This window comes from Grammomys surdaster, unplaced genomic scaffold (assembly GCF_004785775.1).
Source record: "Grammomys surdaster isolate TR1022 unplaced genomic scaffold, NIH_TR_1.0 222, whole genome shotgun sequence".
NCBI lineage: Eukaryota > Metazoa > Chordata > Mammalia > Rodentia > Muridae > Grammomys > Grammomys surdaster.
Genome location: NW_021604667.1, coordinates 2,645,883 through 2,650,882, shown reverse-complemented (window position 1 = coordinate 2,650,882; position 5,000 = coordinate 2,645,883). Strand labels below are relative to the sequence as shown.

At 43.5% G+C, this 5,000-nt stretch overlaps 1 protein-coding gene across 1 annotated transcript in view; it reads left to right on the top strand.

The window, feature by feature from the left end:
• Positions 1-354: 354 nt before the first annotated feature.
• Positions 355-5,000, top strand: part of Nkrf (NFKB repressing factor) — a 14,814-nt gene continuing 10,168 nt past the window's right edge. The window contains exon 1 of the mRNA XM_028773158.1: positions 355-515. The gene's annotated coding sequence lies outside the window, so the exon portion shown is untranslated. The remainder of the gene's footprint in view (positions 516-5,000) is intronic.

Genomic DNA, 5,000 nt, shown 5'->3' with positions numbered 1-5,000 from the left:
TCACGTTCCCACATTAGTTGGAGCGGTGCGGCCGGCGTGGCGACAGCGACCGTTGACCCCCCACCCCCGTTTCCCTGTAAGCGTAGCCCCCCACTCCCCAGGCACACACTCCGGTCCCCCCCGCCCCCGAGACTCAGCCTTGAGCGTCCCTTACACACAGGTCTCCCCGCAACCCCAGGCGCGTCGCTTGCTCGCGGCCGGTTTGTAGGCATCGTCCCTAGGGGCTGTCCCCACTCTGAAGCAGAGAAGATGGCTGGAGGACGTCTGTTGCTGGGGGGCGACTTCCTGTCGCCGCCGCCGCTGCCCCCCCTCCCGCCGCCGCCGCTACCGCCCCTCCCGCCGCCCCCGCCTGAGCCAGTGCTGGAGCAGTGGCGCTATAGCCACGAAAGTGACTGGCAGTGGGCTCTGCGGCGGAGCTTCATCTGCCGGCACCTGCACAGCTATCCCGGGGCTGCCCTGGACCAGCTCCTCGCGCTCTCCGCCGCCTGGACCAACCACGTTTTCCTGGGCTGCAGGTGAGGATGGTGTTGAGAGGTTGGGTTAGGGACAGGGTAGGAGATGGATGATAGGGGTAGGCTTAGGGATGAAGATGAGGAATGGATGACGGATGATGGAATTTAGGGTTATGGACAGACCAAGGGATGGAGAGAATCAGTAAAGGTGGTCCAGATGGGAACTGGGGCAGGATGCCGATGATGGCTTGGAGGCTTAAGATTTGAAGATTTGCTAGACGACACGGAGAAGCTTCACTAGTGGTTGCGGGGTGGGGTGGGCCATCGCGGTTGTACGCAATGACATGACAGCCCATGAAGGCACAGAGATACCCCTCCAGGACCAGAGATGGAGATAAAGTAGATGCTGGAAGAGGGTTATTGGGAGGTAGTCGTTGCGATTGATGATAAATAGCAAAACCTCAGATCCGCATAGGGTCTTCCAAGGATGCGGCATCTGCAGAGGCTATTTGATGGGGCTTCCGAGGGGAAGACAAGGAACTCCGCAGTTCTAATCCTAGTCTCCTGACCACTCTCTTCTACCTCCATGAAATAAAGTAACCCCCTCTCCTTGCAGCCCCCCCCCCCCGCCAGGTCTTATCGTCTTCTCCTGGGGAGGCGGTATGTGTCAGGTCTTTGAGCTGCAGTGTCAGGCTTGCTTGTAGATTTGCGCATAATGTACTCAAACAAAGAAATGGATCTATCTGCTGTAGAGATGGATTGCCGTCTTTTCACCTTAAATGGGGTAGGAGGAATTAACATTTGATCTCTGTGTGAGGTTTTAGGGCTGTATTGTGTCTCTCTCTGTTTCCTCCTTTCCTAGAACCTGGTAGCTTCTGAACAGGCCTCTTGGAAAGCACTTTGCGTTCTATGGAGACTGCGGTATGGTTCCAACGCAGTTTTTTTTCTTGAACAGGATGTTTGATTCCTCTGTCCTTCAGAACCTCAAAATTGGTCTTATCCTAGACTAATTACTTCAGTAGACAGGAAAAATTCTTCTTTATATTTCTGCCTAACAATAAGTTTGTTTTTATTAGGAAGAATGAGAGAGAAATTCTGGAAAATGATCAGATTTGGTTCAGCCAGATCAGTTCTAGGAAATGACTGTAAACAATGCAGAAGAAATTGTTGAACATGGCAGCCAATGTGAAACTTTGCTTTGCCCTATCACAGAATTTTATATTTTTCTATCTTGTCTAAGTTAACATAATTTCTGCTTTTAGAGATAATGGATATTTGCCTGGAGGAGCTGGTTGCTGCTGGGAAAGTCTCAGCAATTAGCCCTCAGATAAATCTAATTTATATAACAATGTTATTCTTGCAGTAAAAAGGTACCTTTATCCTACAATCCTTGGTCTTAATACCACAAAAAAAACTACAGAGTATCAAAATCTTAAAACATCTTTAATAGGGGAAGATAACCATCCTTTGTGTTGATAGCTAGACTTACCTTCCTGCTAGAATGGAAACTGGGAGTGGATTTTACTGTTATTCATAGTCATACCTTTGTCTTCAGGGCCCAGAAAGAATCTTGTGCAGTATTCTACTTTAGCGTAATAGCTGCTCAGTAAATGTCTGGGGAGTGATAGATGTATACACCTTTGTAATATATAGCATATTTTCAACACTTTCTATCTTACAACCACCACCCCAGGGGTTAAGAGGTATCTCCTTTTTACAGCTAAATCAATGGAGGCCAAGAAGTTAAGTTACTATGCAAGATCTCATAGTTGTTTCCAGTCTGATTCTCTTTCCACTGAGATACAGCTTTCATGTTTGGAAATGATGGACCAGAAGCAAGTAACTGACATAAGTCAAATCGCTAAATACTAGGCTTACGTCCTGAGAACAGAAGCTTCATGCATAAGCAGGGTACGAACACAAACCAAGCCAATGGTAGTTGGCCTTAACGCTCAAGCATCCAGAATATTATGGGTGTGTATTGGCAGATCCTTTGTTTAGACTTAGACTAGTCATTGTGTTGCAGTATACCTATATCACTACAACAGTTGCTATAAGATTGTGAAATAGGTGAACTGAAAAGCAATGTTTTGTATTATATTTGATCATTAGACATAGGAGAATGGGAAGATCCCAAGAGAACTTTGGCAGTTTGCAACTCCATGTGGTCTTCATGTTAGATATCCTTTGTTAGCTCGCTCTTGGGGTACACAAAATCTACGTTCTCAAAGTTGGCAGAGTTCTTGTTTTGTGTGACAGACTGTTCTCAAGTAAATTGCAGAAGCATGGTTATACAGCCCTTTGTAAACTCAAATTGTTAACTTGTTGTTCAAGAGATCCCATTTGAGTAGATACTGAGATAAGAAGAAAATCTGAAATTGAGATTCAGAGCATGTTTTGTTCCTTTTGGTGATAGTGACCATTTTCATGGAACAAATTTGAGTGTGTGTGTGTGTGTGTGTGTGTGTGTGTGTGTGTAATATGTTTATGTGGGTGCATTCTTTGACTATAAGGCCAGAGGTCTCTATTGAGTGTCACCTTTACCTATTGTTCGAGACAACTCTGTAGAATCCAAAGCTTACCAGTTAGGTTAGACTGTCTGGCCTCTGAGCCTCTGGGATCTGCCTGTATCTTCTCTATTAGCAATTGGATTGCAAACTGTGTAGTGTGTCACCATGCTCTGGTCTTACATGTGTGTTGGGGATTAAAACTTAGGTCCTCTTCTGTAGCAAGCATGGAACCACCTCCTCAGCCTTGAATATCTTCTTGACTCTATCTAATAATTGTGGTTTTTATACATGAACATACATCAAATCACCTGTTTTGGATACTGTGTGTGGTGGCATAAGACTTTAATCCTAGCACTCAGGACTTGAGACTGCAGCAGGTGGGTGGTGCGTTTAGAGCTTGCCTGAACTATATAAGGACACCCTGTCTAAAAAATAATAACAGCAATAGCAATCACCTATTAGGTTTACTAAGTGACAGGTTCCTGGGCCTCTGCTCCAAGTCTTCCAAATTGGAAAATGTGAGGAAGGGCTTCAAAACTTTTATTTCTGTTACATTACCAGATGCTGATATCGCTAATTTGAAGACCAATCTGAGAAATACTACTTTATAGGATAAAGTGACAGGTTTTTTTTTTTTTTAAGATTTATTTTATAGTGTTCTGCCTACATGTATGCCTGAAGGCCAGAAGAGGGCGCCAGATCTGATTACAGATGCTTGTGTAAGCCTCCATGTGGTTGCTGAGAATTGAACTCAGGACCTCTGGAAGAGCAGCCAGTGCTCATAACCTCTGAGCCATCTCTCCAACCCAAAGTGATAGTTTTTAATTTACTATTTTTTTTTTAAGAAGGGATTCATGTAGCCCGGACTGTCCTTGAAATGGCGGAGTAGTTTAGGATAATCTGAAAGTTCTGATTTTCCTGCCTCCATCTCCTGAGTGCTGAGATCATGGGGTACACTACCATGTCCATTTTTATCTGATGCTGGGGCTTGAACCTAGGGCTTCATTAGTGGTAGAGACACACTCTATCAATTGAGCTATGTCTCCAGCCCTCTAGTCTACTTTTAAATAATCTTTTCCTCATTGTCCAATGAAGAAGCTCAGAAAACTTTCCCTTCACTTTTTTTTGTTTTATAAAAGTAAGCAGCCTGTCAAGAAGTTTTGCTGGATGTGGTGGTTCATACCCAGAATACCATCCCTTAGGAGTCTGGGACAGGAAAAATTTTCTGAGAAATTTCTAAAACAGTTTCAAAACATTATTAGTCTTGTGGCTAATGAAAACTTATTATAGTCTTTTGACATATATGACACTTAAATAATTTTATGTATATGAAGGCCTAGGATGTCTGTGCAGTTTTTACTTACAGATTATAGCTAGTGTATTTGCTACTGTATTTGTTTTGCAGGACTGAGCGTAGAAGCTAGAATCTCAAGCACGCTAGCCAAAACTATACCACCAAGATCCACACACAGCCATTTAAGAATTCAGTGTCTAGATTACCTGGAATATTCAGTTTTCCAGTATTGATCCATAAGATTTAGAAGCAGAGTTCTGGCCTACAAACCCTAGCTTACTTATCTTTGTTAGCACATTAGTAAAGAAATAACATTAAAACCAACGTAGCTACTTTGACTACTTTCCTCATAATTCCTAAGAGTTTGGAAGCTAGATTTTGTGTGTGTGTGTGTGTGTGTGTGTGTGTGTTGTGAAACATAATTTTGCACATAGGCTAAGGAAATGGGAGACTTTTGAAAAATTCACCTCCAATCTGTTCATATATTATTACCTTGGACCATTAAGCATCTTATAAGTGGTTTTGAATGAATCATTTTGTATTTTGAAGTCCTAACTTTTGTTTACATTTCTTTTTCTTTCTTCTCTATTTTTATTTTTCTTTGTTTTTTGAAACTGAGTGTCACTGTATAGCCCTGGCTGTCCTGGAACTCATTCTGTAGGCCAGGCTGACCTCCAGCTCCCAGAGTTCTGCCTGCCTCTGCCTCTCTGCCTCTCTGCCTCTCTGCCTCTCTGCCTCTCTGCC